This window comes from Mus caroli, chromosome 17, assembly GCF_900094665.2.
Source record: "Mus caroli chromosome 17, CAROLI_EIJ_v1.1, whole genome shotgun sequence".
Taxonomy (NCBI): domain Eukaryota; kingdom Metazoa; phylum Chordata; class Mammalia; order Rodentia; family Muridae; genus Mus; species Mus caroli.
The window spans coordinates 5,717,018-5,736,145 of record NC_034586.1 but is presented as its reverse complement, the minus strand read 5'-3'; the positions used below and the strand labels follow the sequence as shown (position 1 = coordinate 5,736,145).

At 40.2% G+C, this 19,128-nt stretch overlaps 1 protein-coding gene and 1 pseudogene across 4 annotated transcripts in view; one reads left to right on the top strand and one right to left on the bottom strand.

The window, feature by feature from the left end:
• The window catches only part of Prkn (parkin RBR E3 ubiquitin protein ligase), a 1,182,118-nt gene that overhangs the window by 331,877 nt on the left and 831,113 nt on the right, over positions 1-19,128 (top strand). The window lies entirely within an intron of this gene.
• Positions 17,874-18,138, bottom strand: LOC110312632 (annotated as a pseudogene).

The following is a 19,128-nucleotide window of genomic DNA, read 5'->3' as shown; positions in this document are numbered from 1 at the left end:
AGAGAGAGAGAGAGAGAGAGAGAGAGAGAGAGAGAGAGAGAAGAGAGAGGAAGGAAAAGAAAAGAAAAGAAAAGAAAAGAAAAGAAAAGAAAAGAAAAGAAAAGAAAAGAAAGAATGAACTGGTTCTTTGAAAAGGAGAGAAAGCTACAAGGTTCCTGATCAGTTATCAAAGAGTCATGCAGACAGGAGAATCATTGTGTATAATTGATTTAGTGATATCATATCATGTGATTTGTCTGTTCTCATTCAATATACTTCATAGGAGGGAAATCTTAGTGTATCAGTCATTTGGATAGGAGTCTAAGAGAATACATTGTTTGACCATCTATAAGAAGTTTTTTTCAGATCAGTGTCTTCTCTGCATTGGTTTGTTACAAAAGCTTAATGGCATAATGATGCCAAGTGTTTGATATGTACCTAAGACCTCAGATGCTTTGATGGTAGAGCTATTGAATGTTTCAATGGCCTAATTTTGTGCATGTAGCCATCTTAGAACACAGAGAAACAGAAAAACTAGTTTTAGAATTGACTGGATAGATCATGATTGATCAACTGGGACAACTAAGGTTGAAAATCCACTTCCCACATGACCCTAACATTCCCTATTTTCTGTTACAGAAATCTTCTACGCTGTGTATCAGCCTTATGAGTCCTTGGGTTCTAACTCTGAACTTATCTGTTTGGTCAAAAGAAGTAGAAGGTGTTCAATTACTTAGATATTACTTAGATACATAGAAACTTTTTTCTATGATTTTGTCTTTAATTTTATTTGAAAATGATTGTTTTCTTATAAGTACATATTCTTAAAAATTTAGGGTCTGGTTATTTAAACAATAAACATTTATTAAATGACTATACAGAAGGTTCCTTAATGAATAGAATAAGAATGTGTTCATGAAACTCAGTTAGAGATATTTACTTTCGGGCAGGATATGGGAGTGCCCATGGCAGTACCATGGGCAGTGCTTGGTAGGCAGGAACAGGTGGATTCCTATGAGTTTGAGGGCAGCGTGATCTAGACGGAGTTCAAGGCCATCCTTGTGTACATAGTGAGAGTCTGTCTCTACATTAATTAAAGATATTCACTACAAGCATAACATTGCTCCCCTAACTGCCCACTTGTGGCTACTCCTCCACCACCTCCACGGCCACGTGTCCACTGCAGGCCTGGCTCCTTCCACTTCCATGAGGCATACCAAGTGTCTGCTCTTTGTAACACATTTCTCCATTGCCTCCTTATGAGTGTTGATTCTTCTTTCAGGATTTCCAGATGTCCTATAATACTTATATACAGTCTGAAAAAGTGACCTAGTTGAGTTTCTTTGATTTGGGTTTTTTTTTTCCCTTTACAAAGATTATTTCTTTGACATTGCTGAAGCTGTAATGTTGATAAATTTTAACTTTCAAGTTTTCAGAATTGGGTCAGTAAGCACATGGGAATATGCTGGACACCACTGAACATTAATTAAAACCACAATGGATTACTACATTACATCTATTAGGATGACTATCAGCAAAGACTGGCAAAACTGCTGGGAGGTGGCATGGGTGTTAAAAGCACCTGTTGTTCTTGCAAAGGAACTAAGCTCTATTCCAAGCACCCACAATTTACAACTGTCTGTAACCCCAGTACCAGGGACTCTAACAAGCACACATGTGGTGAACACATCTACATGGAAGTAAAGCATATGTATATGTGTATATATATATATATATATATATGTAAATATTAATTTTTAAAAAAAATCTGGAACAAAAGAAATACTGAGAAAAATAAGTGTCCGCAAGGATGTGGAGAAGCTGGGCTCTTAGAACTGTTCAAAGAAACATAGACTGCTGCAGCCTCCATGGATCACACTAGAGTATGCCCATTAAGGACCATGGACAGAGTCAGCACACCAAAGGTGACCCCCACGGAACAGCTGGATGTGGAAGTTCAAACGCATTTGCAAAGCATTGTTTACTGCAGCATTGGTTACAATAGCCAAAAGGTGCAAGCAACTCAGATGCCCATTTGGGGATTAACGGGTAAACAGAGTCTGATATACACACACTACAAAGTTTATGTAACCATAAAAATGAATGAAAATTCAATATATGCCACAGTGTGAAAGAACCTCAAAGGCATAAAGATAAATAACACAAGCCAGAGAGAAAGTGGTGAATGCAGTATGCTCTTTTGTGTGAGATACCTGGGATACAAATCCATCAGCACACATACATGCACGTGTGTGTACACACATGCACACATGTATACAAATGTGTGTGAACTCACACATGCACATGCACACACACATGCATGCACACAAACATGCATGAATGCACACACACACTCACATACATGCACATATGTGTACATGTGTGGTGTGTACTTATGCACACATACATACACATGCATGCAGGCATACATATGTGTGAGCACTCACATGCATATTGTATGCATGCACACACACATACATGCATGCACACATACACTCACAGGCACGCACACATACAAACACAGTCATTTCATAAAGCTGAATGAGGAAAGCAGAAGTGATCATCTGATAGATAGACGTTCAGTTTGGGAAGGAGAGAATGTCTGGAGAAGGCGAGAAGTGACGACTGCATAGCAACATGTATGTATGCACTTACCTCAGCTGAACTGTACATCACAGTGCTTATAATGACACATCTTACCACCTGGTGAAATTGTCAAAACTAGCAAGTGTATCCATGTTCAAGTCAAGGACATAGGCAGCCATAGCAGTTCCTCCAATTCTTGTGGCTGTTCCAGAATTTTTATTCACCTGAGACCTCCAGACACCTCTGACAGACAGCCATCACTGTGCTGCCTTGTCCCTTCCTTAGGAGCCACAGTGTCTCAGCCAATTTTCCCTGGCCACCATCACACCAGCAGGTGTCCTTTCAGCAGTTCCTGTCTTTGTAGTGAGAATGTCCAAACTTCTTTCCAGCCCTGTGAATCCAAGAGTTTCTGACCCTTGGGTGAAATCCATAGAAAATGGAAAACAGCACAACAGAAAGTAAAATTTTAATCAGGGCACCTTATTACCTATGAAATATATATGGAAGAGCTGAAGCATGTAGGTTCTGCTTTAATGGGATAATATATACATTGATGTTTAATTTAGGTTCCATTAAACATTTAAAGCATACCCAGGATAAACCTAGTCACAGAAGATGTCCAAGTCATCTGTTTTAGTTGGAGCTTAACTATTTTAGGCTATGCTCAGTTTCCACCTTTCTGCAAAATGTTCTCACTAGATAGATAGGTAAATAAAACCAGATGCATACACAGTGAAATGTCACTGAGCTTAAATAGAATGAAGTTATATGAAAGCAGGAAGGACCTTAAAGCATTGTGATATGCAGGGTAAACCAGACTCTATGTGGTGTGGTATGGACTGGCTTTGAACTTGAAATCCCCTTCTCTGTACCTCCCATTGGATGGGATTATAGGCAGTGCATCTGTAAGCCAACCACCCATCTTTTTTGAAACCATTAAATAAAATGTAAACTACCACGACTGGAAATTCTACCAGCTCTCAATGTTCCTATAGTCTTTGCCACTTGTCCAATAACATAGCATGGTGACTGTCCAAATAAATATTCCTTCTTTGTCACCTAAGGAAGGGAGTAGGTCAGGCAAATCTGCTTTTATTCACACACATCACTGCACCTTTCTGGGAGTCTCTAGTAGCGTCTCTCTTTCTGCTCTGTATATGCTTACGAGAAATGAGTTCACCCTTAATTAGCATAAACAGAAAATCCCACAAAACCCTAGAGGCACAAATAAATTATGGATCCATAAATATGTATCGAATATATTTGTTATTAAAACATTTTGACCTCTTTTAGGTTGAGAAATATATGGAGGAAGGCTCACTGCTTGCAACTTACAACTTTGATCTATACAAACTCACAGGAAATACAGGCTTAAAATAGTCCAATAACATAGCATGTACATAGGGAAGATGTACTGGCCATAGAACACTCAGTCTATTTACACCATAGATTGTGGGTAGCTTTCCATGTCTATTTGTGCCTCAGCCAACCCTGGTGTCAAGGGCATTATGACAAATGCCATCTACACCCAGCTGCGTAATGGAAACATGTGGAAAATCCCCACAGGTTTCTGCTCCCAACATTGAACGGCACCTCATATTGTTTGTATCTGTGCTCATCCCCATGGTTTTCTGGCTACAGCTTCTCACCCTTCCCAGATTCCATCTCCTCTGCAGATTCCTCACAAAGCCCTTTCCCACCAGAGCATGATGTGAATTGCCCTGGTGCCTTCCAGTCCTTCTATGGCTCTTGGGTTTCCTCCAGGGTCAATTGTTCCCAGTCCCCCATTTGTTCACTCCGGAGAACATCCAGTAACAGAAATAAACAATGAAAATATTTACAAAGAAGATATTCCCATGCTTTTATGGGATTTTAAAGAATATAAATATGGGACTAAATGATCTTTTTCTAATTTTAAGAAACGAATACTCTTCTTCTTTGCCTGCTTGCACTTACTTGCCAGCACAGCTACTGGAACCTACTTCTTCAGAAATTCAGATTATACTGAAATAACTAGTCTCATGGGACTGGGCAACTATTTGATTCTTAGACCTCCCATTCACATCTGCCCATTGTTGTGTTAGTTGGACTGCAGACTCTGGAGTTGACTATGTGACAGGTGCCAGATGATCAAAGGCAGTGTGAGGGGGATCAGATCGCCCCTTGCAGTGGAACTTAAGAAGACCCTGACCATTGCTGTTAGAACCTCTCATCCATGGACAGAGGGCTGAGAGAGGGAAACTGAGAAAAACTGGATATAACCATTACTTTGGATGTTTGCTCTGCAGAAGACTATCTGAGGGAATAGCAACCTAAGACAGACTCAGGAAAGTTTAATTTGATTATGGACTAAGGTCTGATTCCCACCTAGGGAGCCAATAGCATAACCTGTTTGGTTACCCAGAGACCACTGTAATAAGGGCACATGAATGGGTGTGTCTGTGTATCTCTGTCTGTGTGTGTTCTCTGTGCTGGGAGGTATGTTCCAGAAGTCTAGTGATGGAGGAAGAAATTGTGAAGGCCCATCCAGAATAGAGATGCCTTAACCAGCAAAACTCCTCAACAGAAAATAGTTCCTTTTAACCATCTCCCAGAACACAACAGTACGAAGTCATTCAGCCAGATAAGAACAATTTGTCACACATACCCCAACTCCCCCATCTTTCTGGAGAAGGAAATAAATATGAGCTGTGGGAGACATCCCTGGGAGCAGCAAAGAGGAAAAGACAGGGGTGGTAGCAAGCTGAGGGATGAGTAGTGCGAAGACCTCCCTGTCCCATTGGGTAACGATGCTAATGGGGGGAGATTATTTCATTGTAAGTTAGATTTGGAGTTCATTTATCAGATGAAATAATAACTAGTCATTTCTGAGCTGAGACCAGAGACCAAGGGCAATGTTCTCACCCAGGGCAGTAGCAGACTGCAGATGGAAACAAGATTAAAGGAGCAGTGAGAGACAGAAATGGAGCTACATTCAGATCACAATCCATGAAGCAACAACTCTTTGAAAATCACGTTGAGAAACAATACTCTCCACACTGGACTGGAAGAGCTCAGTGAGGAATGGATGCAGCAAGGATTTCCCTCTTTCTGAAGGTGTAAGGGACTGTTTATATTTATAGAGGCAGGCTCAATAAATGTGAGCCCAGATATCTCTGGCTATTAGCATGCTCACTGTAGCAGCAATAGAGGTGGCCCCTTGATCTCCCTTTAAGAGATAACTTTCTTCATCTGCAAAGGTGAGCTGACAGCTTCTCACTGCAACCCTTTCCTGGTTCACCACTTCTATGGCAACTCCAGCCAAGAACAGCACACATGTGGGGCACTGGCACCTGACACTCTTGCCCAGATCTAGCGCTTGGGCAATCCTGCCCAACAGAGGAGCCTCTACTGGGCCACACTGCCAGAGATCCCGTTAAGCTAGTCAACTGCTAGTCAACTAGTTAAGCCAATCAGCCTACACCATGGTACCACACTCTCCCAACTTGGACCTGTTTTCTTCTCCATTATTTCTCATGGGCATTTTCTGCCTCATGAAGCCCCCAACATTTGTAATCTTTAATCCCTAAACTTTGTACACATGGCCTTGTTTACTTTTTAATCTTGCTTTAATTTTATTTGTAAATTTCAAAAGATGGTAAAATTTTGTATACATTAAAAAAAAAAAAAAAGAAACGAAAACATTGAGGGAAAAAAAAAACCCCGACAACAATGGTTAAAAAAGACCATGGCAATATCAGCCCCTTTAGCCACTGTGGTGTTTACTGAGTTAAAGAAACAAAATAGCCTCATTGACAGTTAACATGGTTCTGAAGATGGGGTGTACAGTAATGTGGGTGCACTTCTCACTGCCTGGGGTAGACTTAGCACTTACAAATGGTTAAGATGGGACATTTTGATTAATATGAGTTTCATTATAATTTAAAAATCAATTTTCCTTCATCCTAAACAGAACAAGAGTTCTTTAACTCAAAGGCTTGAATAATTCTTTTTTATTGAGCACAAGGAATTCTCAAGATGGTTTTCATGAACATCTGTGATGTCATCTTTATTAGAAAGTACTGTTAAATGGTTGTTCCATTATAACCACTAAATATAGTATTATATTGAAGATGAATATATGTATAATAGTTGAAAGTACTTTAAGTACTATGAATAAAATATCCTAGACCGGTAGAATCTTCAGAAATGAGCTTCCAGGGAAGTTCTTGAATCCATTGGAATTGTATGGAAAATGCTATAGTAGTTGTGTATGCATATACTTTATGGGAAAGAAAACCTATAGCTTGGTCCAATTCTGAAAGGCTCTGACTATGTAAATGACCCCCCCCCCAAGCCCACAGGCACTTGTCTCCATGTTTGAAAATGGTAGAGGTATGGCATCTTCTGCTGTCCCACACACTACTTCCTAAGGAGTAATTAATGACAGCATGCCATTAACTTGGCAGGCACAGGTGGTGTGTCACAGGGGTCAGCCCTTGGCCCAGGGCTATTAAATGTTCCCATCAGTGACCTAGATGATGGAATAGAATACACATTCCCCTTGTGTGAGGATGTCATAAAGTCAGATGAATAGCGAAATCTAGGGGAATAGGACTGGGGTTCCAAATATGCTTGACAGGTTGGAGACATGCAGGAAGCCAGTCACAGTGAGGGTGAGAACAAGAGATTAATGCTAAGACCTGGCAAGGGAACATAGGTCAGCAAGTCTTATGGACAGAACTTGTCAAGGGAAGCCAAGTGGCAAGCACCCCAAGGCTCTCAACATCCCCACGATGCCAGCTAGCACAAGGCCACCCTCAGAAGGAACATGCCCTGCAGATGAGGACTGCCAAGAGTACAAGGTGGCTTTAGTAATAGGGAGTTCTGTTGGTTTAATACTGATGATTTCCAAGCAGCCAAAGGCGGATGATTCCAAAGCAGTGCCTTACTCTGTTTGTAAATAGATATTTTTTGCATAAACATACTTGCAAGTACATGATTTCTTGTTTGCTTCTCTGAAATGAAGTGCTTGAGGAGAATAGTTCATGAAGGGTAAACAGACCATAAAAGGAGAAGACGCCTCCAAGCTTAAAGAATATGTGTCTTAGAACTGGGCAGTGGATATGTGGCCACGTACTGGTGAAGATGTCAAGGGACTGTGGCTTTGAGCCAGGGAGATGGGATCTGAGATTCCTTCCCTCTCCCAGAAGGCTTTTGGTTCCCTGAAATAATCTTATCATAAGCATTAGGAATTTTTAACAAAAGCATTACTGACAATAAAGAATCATTGTGATTTAAAGTAAGCAAGAAAGTTGTTTAATTCTGAGTTGTTTATTAGTGAAGATGGCAAGGGAACAAAATCCAACTTGCCCTGAGATGAATATCCTGGTTCATAGCCATGACCCCAGCAATTAGGAACCTGAGGCTGGAGGATTGTCACAAGTTTCAGCCCAACCTGGGAGAGGGGGTGGGGAGAAGGAAGGAAGGAGGGAGGGAGGAGGGCAGGAGGGAGAACAGGAAGGAGAGAGAGTTAGAGAGAGAGATAGTTTACAAACACATAGGTGGGGTCATCAGTGCTGCAGCAAGTGGCGCACACAGAATATATTGTTCAGATATCTCTTCTTATCTTGATTTTAGCTTAAGAGTTGGTACAATAGAGGTCTGTTAGGCAGTAGCCATGTGGATGGTAGGGCAGATGTGGAGGTTGATAGTGAATTGGCTGTAAAAGAGAATGAGACGCTGGCCATTGCTGGGTGGGTTCCACCTTCCAACAGTCATGATGTTCTAGTTTGTGAAGCAGTCTGTAGGATCTTAGACATACAGATGGTTTCTGCCAAGAATTTGAATTTACATACCACATGATAACTAAGTTTAGAGGGTTCTACACTGTTAGAGCCTCTTATCTCTACCTCTGAAACAGACTTTTCAAAGTGGGATAGTTCAGTAGTATTCCTAACTCTAAGAGATTCTTGTTAATTCCTTTGATACAACTTCACTTAACTAGATGCAGATCAATAAAGCAATAGTTAGTAAATTATTCTGAGAAGCCTGGAGCAAGACACCTCCCCAAATAATTCGCAACGCTCAGTAAACTGTCTCTCAGTTTCACCAGCACCTAAACAAGTCCTTAGATGTAATAAATACTTCTAAATCTGAAAGTTGCAAATCAACAATGTTTCCAAGCAATATAACAAAGATCAAATGTTACAAGGAAGCAACTTTCAGTTAAACACATTTCAATGGATTTCAATTCTTATAAGATCATACCCAAAACTGGAAAGCTTAAGAAGAAAAGTGACCTATTTACCTTATAATTCTGAAGATCTAAGAGTATGCTGTCAATATATGCTTGGATCTTATCAAGGACCTCATGGGGGAATGGAGGGGAAAGAGGCTAACCCAACGAAGAGAAATTCTAGGCTTGTTTTCTCATAATTGGCCCTCCTAATAAACTACCTGTGTTAGGAAGTATGTTAATCCCNCCCCTCCCCCCCCCCCGCCCCCGAAGCTGGAGTGCCCTATGACTGAAGCACCTCTGAGGTTATATCTTTTTAGTTTGGGGCTGTATGTCCATGCTCATTCACATGCACGTGTATGTGAGGCCTTGCTGGTATCAAGTAGCTTCACTGATTTTGCTCCACTCTATTTTTTTCAAGTAGCATCTTTCTCTGAACCCTGGAGTCACAAAGTCTGACCAGTGTAGCTAATGGATTTTCTCTGAGGAGTTCCCTCTGCCTCCCTCCCCAGTGCTAGGATTACAGGCTATGTCAATGCCTGCCTGTGTTTACCTGGGCTCAGGACATCCAAATTCTGCTCCTCGTGCTCACTAGGAACTTTGTCATTTACTGAGCCATCTCCACAGACATCACCACCATTTTGCAAAGCAGTTATGTTGAGAACAAGACCTCAATATGATTTTAATGGTCATAAATAAAGTGAAACCATATTGTCTGTGAGTGTGTGTGTATGTGTGTATAGTTTTAATTAATTAGTTGATGTTAGCTATAAATTAAACTCCTTCCATTAGTTAATGGAATGCAGAAGTTTTCTTGTAGTGGTGGACCAGAAGTCTCTTATTCTTTCATAGTCTCCATTTCAACCAAGAACCCTATAATTTTCATGTATCTCATTATTATTCTTTTTGTTCAAGGCTCTCTTAAAAAAAACAACACATTCATGATTTTACATTTCTATGCACGTAAGTAAAAATTACCAACATGAGAAAAAGAGCATAGTAGATATCTTAGCACCTTGGTAATTCCATGCTGTTAATCTTACTCTGATGTTAAAATCCTAATGGTGATGTATTTCCCATTAACAATTACATAGTCATGTTGGATAACCAAACTTAGCAAACATATTCACTATGTTTCTTTGAAACCTCATAGAGCCTAAAAGTGTTACATGTTGTAAACTCACTACTTCCTTTGTATTATAGGTAAAGCCTACATGGATCCAGTACTGGAAGTTTCCCATTGGTGCTTTAAAATTTAAAATAAACTCATATCTCACACATATATTACTGTATTATTCTGAAGGCCAGAATTCTCAAAGCATTGTGATCTAAGAAAGGCCTTGTCCATTGATAGTGGCTCTTGGCCTTGTGTTCCTCAGTCTTCTGCTCCAGTCACCACCTGGGCTGCGCTGATGCTGATCTTCCTGCCTTTCTGATACAATGATATCTGTGATCACACAGAGGACACAAGGTTCATGCAAGATAATGTCTCCATTTAGTTTAATCATGTTGAGTAAGTCTATTGTAGGTGGTAGAATAACATATCCCTATGTTCCACTGATTGGGACAAGGATTTTACTATTCATATACAAATCCATCTGGCTGAAAGTACACACATTTCCAACTAGCCCAAGGACACGGTTCTAGGCAGGTCCACAACTACATTCTTACCTTTCTGGACATTTTGCTTAAAGAGCCTGAAAGTGAGGAAGAGAAGACAGTGAAGGAGGAACACAATGTAGAGCTGACACTGATTAGGTGGGCCAAGCACAGCAGAGTGTGTGAGGAGATTCCATTTGACTAGAACCATGTAGAAGAATGAATGGGTAGTTGTGTAAGATAGAGAACAGCATGGTTATCAAAAAGGGAAGCCATGCTGGCTGCCCACTAATATTGAGCCCTGCCAATGCCCCAGCTTGAGGATCACACAAGGACTGTGTGGCTGGTTGATGGCATAGGGCATGAAGAGTAACTCCACATGAGGGTGAGAGGACAAGCACATGGACAGAGTTTTGGATTTCCTTCTAAGGAATGAGCAGAGATGTCAACACTGGGTGGGCTAGAAGTTTTGGACATGTGGTAGGGAAATACTTTTGGTCATAGACAGGAGACTGATCTGGAAAAGCTGGGAAGCCAAAGGGTGTGTGGCTATATGTTATGCCTCTGTTATGAAGGTTTGGGGTCCTTTAGTCTGCATGGATAGGAATCATGGGTAGGAAAAGAGGAACAGAGCCCCATGCCACTAGCCAGTGCTGCTTGATTAGCCAGCAGTGCCAGAAGACATCAGTGAACAACAGCAGCCAGTGTCCTCTGGTGTTACAACTCGCATGCAGTCCCAGGGCACTATGGCCTTTAGCCTTAAGAGAGTTATGGTGTCTTTCAGGCCTAGGCCAGTGGGACTTCCAGTCCCTTGGCAAGAGCTCGTGTTACAGCGCTTATGGCTGTGTATCTGAGAGCTTTGACCTTCAAGGGATAATTGCATGTTGTGGCTCTTCCCCTGATGGGGGCTGTGGTTTGCTGCACCCAGATCCCACCCCTGCCTGGTTCTTTCCAGGCCTCTATCCTTCCTCTGCCTAAGCCCTCCACCTTCTCCTCCTATACTGTGTCCACTAGTCCTCCAGGCTTCTGCCCTGTCTGTTTTCTGGAGGTTTGTAGCTGCTTCCCATCACTTTTGTCACCATCGTTGTTAGGGTTGTTGAACCATTTGCATTTCCTGTTGCTGCCCTTATCAGTGTCAATGCTATGGTCAGGTTGTCTCAGCTGCCATTGTCACTTTGGCTGCCTTGTTGCCTCTTAGTGCCACTGCCACTGACAGGGTGACACTGCATTTCATGTAATCAGCTCAGCCAATGTTACTCATGATAGAGGCCCAAAGCAGGCTAGAAAATACCACTTAGAAGAAACTTGTCATTGGGTCTGATACTGCAGTACTAGGCTACACAGGCAGTGTCTTTCACCTGTCTCACTACATAGAGCCCACAGTCTGCGTACAGAGCTTGGAAAGGAGTGTTTACACCAATCATGACCTTTTTGTTTCTGCATCAGCCTCAACTGACCCCTCTGGTCAGCCACGATGGGAAGTGCTGTCCTCTGGCTAGGAGAAAAGTGGTTGTGGGGAAAGGCCAGCACAAGCTGTTTGAAATAGTTAGGGATGTTTGTTTATTTGTTTGTTTGTTTGTTGTTTTGAAGGAGGTTTTACAGCATCAGGAAGTGGAGCTGCACTTTGGCAACAAGCCGCTACAGTTGTCTGACAGATTCCCCCAAGGCATTCATAGAGTGTTGGGAACAGAGTCCTGCAACTGTTTCCGTGACATTTCTTTGCTCAACATAGATAGGGTACCAAGGACGAGTCTAACAGCTGTCGGTAATCAACTTGCCCATCCCTCAATTCCTTTGCTTGCTTACAGGAAGAATAAAGAGCATAAGTGCTTGCTATAAAAACCTATTAGCACTAGGAGTGATTTTAACCATGTCTATCATTGCTTTAAGAATGTTTACACCTCAGGAGCCAAGTCCCCAGATGGAGCTCCGCCCTTTTTGTAGGCACCATGAGACATTAACCACACATTTGTACAAGGTTTGGTGGAAATTATGCTTTTATTTTCTAATAAAATTTGCCTTCTCCAGTGTTTAATAAAAATTATTATGTAAGCATATTTAAAGTAACCTCAAAATACACATAAAGGGCATTCTCTAGAGCCACGTTCAGGATTGGTATAACTGTTTCAGCTGGTCTGCAGTGTCTGAGACAAATTGTTTGAGAGAATGGCTAAGGTGGAGCTACTCCTGCTGGGATGGCAAGCTCATGAGAGAGCTTTCTAGACATGGCTGTATCATTCACTGCAGCCTCTGAGGAAGGACACTGTCCTTCATGTCAGGGTTGGTGATCTTGTAGAGATGTAGACTAACAGGTAACACTGTCTGCGATCAGTGGCCTTTCAAGACCTCTGGTTACTTCTATCAATTCTGACATTTCCCATGTTTAATTTAATTGATTTTAATGAAACAGCATTAGTATTTTTATTAAACTATCCCACTTGAATAAATAGGCAAGAAAAGGGAGACTTCTCCAGCATATTATCCTATAACTGAGCAAACTTCAGTATCAGTTAGCAGCACAGTTCAGCTCTTGCTTCTGAGTAGAGAAGGTTATGAGGGGCAGGGGAGGGGGCTCTGCCTTGGCAACAAACAGTATAGTTTGGTGATAGTCACCTGGAGGCTTGACTTAGCTTCCTTGAAGCTCAGTTGAATCACAGGCTTGAGCCTGTGTTTTCTTCTCAAGGAAGCAGTTTTGATCCCCCCCCACACACACACACATACACACACCAGAAGAGTACATTGTATTTTATAAAAGGTGACATGATTCCCTCCCCCCCCTCCCCACACACACCAGAAGAGTACATTGTATTTTATAAACGGTGACAAGAAAGTTACATCCCCAAGAAGTGGCAGAAGTGGGGAGGCACTCAGTAGGATCACTTACTCAGGGGGAAACAGACTAACATGCAAATAGAAAGGGCAGAGCAATCATAGTGACTCTTCCTGCATCACTTTCTCCTTTTATGGCCTCATCAAGTGGGAAATACTGATCATTTCCACCACAAGGCTTAAGTATTACAATGAAAATTTGAATTCTCTTATCTCAGGCTTCCTGACATCAGTTGTTTCCCAGGGAGCGCTGACTCTTTCGTCATCAGTCTCCAAATCTTCCAACCAGGGTTGCTCCAGTCTCTTTCTCCCCACAAAGACCTTTTCTGCTTCCCCTTTTGACTTTTCTTTCTTAGCAGAGGGCCACAAATATTTTCCTGCATGGTGGCTGCATCTCCATTGATCAGGAAATAGAAAGTGGGTTTGAAGGATGTATCCTGACCTTGCACTGCTGCAAAGAACAGAGATGGTTGATGACTCCTTGGCTTCTGGTAGCAGTGGCTGTGGACAGGTGGTGTACACACATACACACAAGCCTGCTTCCTTTCTTATCAGAAGATGTCTAGCATGGGCAAGGTACTTCCAGGAGAAGGGGGTTTGCAAAGGCAGCTTAATCCTTAAAATGTTATCTTCACACAACTATCAGCATGACAAACATTTCACAATATCCAAAAAAAAAAAAAAAAACCCGCCACATATTAGAACATGGCTAAATCCACAGCCCCTCTTGATCCTATAATGCATTAGTAATAACTAGCTTCTATATCTTAGGGGTAGGAGGCAGCAGGGGATTCCATCTTCATAATCATGTGTGATTCCTGCTGATAGAGAGCATGAGGGCTTGACTGTGGTTGTAGTTCACAGTGCAATCCATTTGAAAATAGTTCATTGTTTTCATCAATGTTTGCAATGCCTTCCAGATTTTTCCATTAATGTTGAATCTCTTATTTAGAATATTTCCATGCAACAGCCCATGAGCTGTGGCAAGCCAACACTTTCTTCCTTTTTTCTTTCTTCCTTTTTTCTTTCTTTCTGTCTTTCTATCTTTCTTTCTTTCTTTCTTTCTTTCTTTCTTTCTTTCTTTCTTTCTTTCTTTCTTTCTTCTTCTTGACATCTCCTATACTGAATGATTTAATATTTTCCTTAAGATACAGATCATATCTTCTCCATCTGAACATTTCTTGTACCCATGTCAGGGGTTCACTTCCCTTCATGCACCTGTCACTTGTGATATATGACTTCGTGCTGGACTAAATCTAGGTGGTTTTCCCATTTCCAGTCAGAAGTTGCAGTCGACCAGCCAAAGGTGACCTATATATGTGTTTCAGTTGGCCCACAGATTGCTTTAAAAATAACTTTTAAACTTTAACTGAGTGCCCACATTTAAAATATAGCTAAATATACATGAAATAATGACTGGCAGCAGCTTCATCTGAGTGAAGGAACACATCTGGCCCCTTTGCCCTCTCTGATGGAGGCAGCAGCAACATCCTTTCTAGTGGAGTTCCTCCATACAGCTGATTCTTGTATGCTTTGTTTGTTTGTTTTCCTTCCTAGACTTTTAGGCATTTTGGATCATGATCTATTTAAATCTGCATTTCCTGAAATTTGTTTTTTAGAGTTAAAAAAAAAACTGCTTTATAATTACTCTCTATCCCTACATGGTGAGACATCCTCCCAGACACAGACTAGCTGTCCAGTAAATTAATTTGTGAAAATGCATCTATTGTGTGCAGCCGGCCATATGCCTGGCTTCTCAGAGAGTGAGAGAAAACAATCTCACCAGTTTACACAAATTAAATGATTAATCTTCACAAGTTCTTTTTAGATTCACAGGGGATATACAGTACGGGGATTAATTTATGGTGTGGAAAGAATAACATTTAATGAAACCATTCCCATCTGAACACTGAACAGAGACTTAGAGATAGGAAAGTAATTACTTTTATGGAAAATTTCCCTCTGGGGTCAGCACCAGCCAATCCAGAACCATTAGTGTCCTGACCTTCCTGGGAGGGGCAATATCTTTTCTGAGTCCGAAGCCTCCTTTAGCTCCCAGTCATCATAAGCCAGGACATCTGAGTCCAGGACCACCTCTGATGGACTTACGGATTTCCCAGTCATCCGGAATTGGTCTCATTAGAAGAGCCTGCCTGAGAATACCTTTCTCCTCCTTTCACTGTGTAACACTATACCTTAAGATTTATTTATTTTGTATTTCAAGCAAGGATATTTAACTAAGTTTTTAAAACACATATTGAAGAATAATAGAAATATATCACTTTGGGATTTAAATTTATCTTGTGAAAATATATTTCATTATAAAATATTAAAGCAAAAAAAGCATGTGATATTAGTATATAATGGCACAGAAATAAATGCTCATGTAAAATACAATATAATCTTTTGGGTTTAAAAATACAGGGAGCTGACAACCTGGCTATGCTGAGGAAAAAATAATGATAATTGAAAGTGCACCAAAATAGTACTGATGTGTCAATCAAATACAATGACAAGGCAAGTTAGGAGATAACATCAAAACCAACTACAAAACTGTAGCAAGAACAACAGCAGTAACAGCAACAATAATAATATAAACTCTCAAAATAGACAACACTGACTTCACAAAGCCTAGTTAAAAAAAATAACACCATATTATATTTGGCTAAAGAAGCCATCACATGATTTTCTTACCTTTTCTTAATGCAAAAGCTCTTGGGTTTGGAGGCCTAGTTCTAAATACTTAGAAACAAACAGAAAAGTGTATTCTGCTCTGGTAAGCAGTGGAAATAACTGGGTATTGAGAAGAGCTTGGAAGCCCTAAACAAAACCATCAGCTGAAATCCCCATGGCAATATTGGAAATCTGAGAGAAAACAGCAGCCTGAGAAGACACCTGACTGCCATCTTTGTAGATGTGTCAGCACATTGACCTTCCTTGACCTGACAAAGCTCAGTGGATGTTAGTGCCTGTGTGCAGTACTCCTCTGTTTAAAGAGACTGAGGCACTGCTGTTAGTGATGGCTGCTTCGGGAACATTCTACTATTGTCTTGTTTTCTCTCTTCTGTGAGAAGTCTGTGGATGTCATAATATATATATATATGTGTGTGTGTGTGTGTGTGTGTGTGTGTAGCATATATTGTATTATTTAATTATTTTATTATTGATTATATTATATAAAACATTATATTTAATATTATATATATAATATATATCAAGATTTACTTACAAATGTACATATTCACTCATACGTGTGTGCAGTGAGTTGTTTTGTTTCTAGTTTCTAGCTGTTAATTGCCAGGTTAAAATAAACGTGACATTTGTAGACCAGCTAAGTACTGAAGGGCACACAAGAGAATGGGGCCAATAGTAAAATCTCTATCCCTATAGTAGGAACTTAAAGAAACAACCAGAGTAAAAGTCAAGAGGAAATAGTCTGTAATGATTCCAAGTCTTACCTAAACAATGGAGGGTGAGGGAAAGAAAAAGAGAGCCTAAGTCACTTAGGACTGCAAACTCCAATTTATCATTCCATAGGAACTGGCTGTCTCTCAACACTGAATAGATAATATGAGGACTCCTCATGTCCTCCCTTCATCCATTCAAGTTACAACTAAATTCACTCGTTTCCTTTTGCAAACAGAAGTCCAGCATTGAAAGATTTTTCTCATTGGCTTGTCTTTGTTGAGCTCCTTTATGTGAAATATCAATTAACGCTGGAAAGCATCCTCTCCATTTCTCTTGTCTGGTTGCACTTTGCCCTGTTGAGCCCAACTAGTGATTGGTAAAACCTTGTTTCTGATTTATCCTTCTTGTTTGTGTTTGTATAAAGCAAGTGATCATTATTACTTGTATTTCCTTAAGCAAATATAGTCAGTGTTCTGGTTTAAAACATCCCTCTAGTTTCCTAAAATAGGAAATGGAGGTGAATTTTGAGCAATATCCATTCATATTATCTATCAAGATCTTTTGCAGTTTTTACAGTTACATAATACTCCAGCATGTACATTTTAATATTTTACTAATTCAACGTTCTGCTGAATGCCATGGCTTCTATCGAAAGTTCTCAGTACTGAGTCTTTGAAGAAAGCAAGCTCCTGAGTCAGAGTAATGGATGAATAGGTGTTTTAAAAAGTCATTTTCAGCAGAGAAACATATGACACTGGGCTGTCCTTAGTGCCTACAGTGAGAGTTTTCCATTGCTAGGCTGGGGAGGGAATAGAATTACTTTCTCAGGTGAGGCTAACGTCAACATTGCTTAAACACTTGTATTGATTTCAGGAATTTTATACAAAATGATTGGAGGAAGAATATTTACATGGAGTGGTAGAAGTGAGTATAGGAGGTACTAATGGTGTTAGATATTATATATGAATGTTTTATTAAAATACTACAGTTTTGCTATTTCTTTTTACAAGTTGCAGAAAAAGTGAAGTTGAAATACCTTTTGTGATAGGCAACATTTTTTTTTTATAGATATATTGGAGACTGGTCATGTTTTCCAAAGCTTTTTTTTTTTTTTTTTTTTTTTGTGAACCAGTCACCTTTTATTGGACACTAGTTCTCAGTCAGGGTATGAAGGTTCAGCCAGTTGAATTCTTCCTAGGTCGGAGTGGGGAGGGCAGTAATGCTTGGCCATACAATGCCCTCCAGCAACCCCTCTTCAGTGGTACTTGCGTTGCCGCTCATGTTTGAGTTCCTTATAAGAAATGCAGTAGCTGAAAACCATGTAGGCTACCAGGACAATGCTAATCCTCGAGATGCTGCCTTTCCGAATGTTTATGTACTTGTAATACCAGTCATACCTTCTCCGAAAGGATTCTGCAATGCCACTGGGGGTAAAAATCCTGCATCATTATCCAACTCGGCAGCTCTTCAAGTTTGACTTCCATGAGCTTCTTCTCCTTCAATGGTACGAGCAACGCCATCTTGAAGTCCTGGTGTCTTCCAAAGCTTTTATTTTTATTTTTATTTTGTTATTAAACTAATACAATTTATTTAAAAATATACAACTCAGTATTGACATTTTCTCTTGTCATCAAAATAATTTATAATAGTTAAATGCCCCTTAAATATACATGATATCTTCTGAAGCTAAAAAGTAATATGCACTCAACCAGATTTTAAATCTATTTGGAATATTAAACATGATAGGAGTAGAAAAAATCTATTATGAAGTCCTCTATGAAAGGAAATTGTGACAAATTCCTGATCAGACAGAAACTGTTCCATTTCCACCGGAAAATACGCAGTATAAATGTGGCTTCATAGAATGAATTGGGTAGTGTTCTTTCTGTTTCTATTTTATGGAATAGTTTGAAGATCTGATAGAATTCTTCAGTTAACCTATCTGCTCCTGGGCTTTTATTGGTTGGGAGACTTTTAATGACTGCTTCTATTTCTTTAGGAATTATGGGACTGTTTAGATGGTTTATCTAATCCTGATTTAACGTTGGTATCTGGTATCTGTCTAGACAATTGTCCATTTCATCCAGATTTTCCAGTTTAGTAGAGTATAGGCTTTTGTAGTAGGATCTCAAGATTTTTTGAATGTCCTCAGTTTCTGATGTTGTCTCCCTTTTCGTTTTTGATTTTGTTAATTTGAATGCTGTCTCTGTGCCCTCTGGTTATTCTGGCTAAGGGTTTATCTATCTTGTTGATTTTCTCAAAGAACCAGCTCCTGGTTTGGTTGATTCTTTGTATAGTTCTTTTTGTTTCTATTTGTTGATTTCAGCCCTGAGTTTGATTATTTCTTTTTTTTTTTCTTTTATAAGATATTTTTTATTACATCTTTTCCTCAATTACATTTCCAATGCTATTCCAAAAGTCCCCCATACCTTCCCCCCTACTTCCCTACCCACCCATTCCCATTTTTTTGGCCCTGGCGTTCCCCTGTACTGGGGCATATAAAGTTTGCA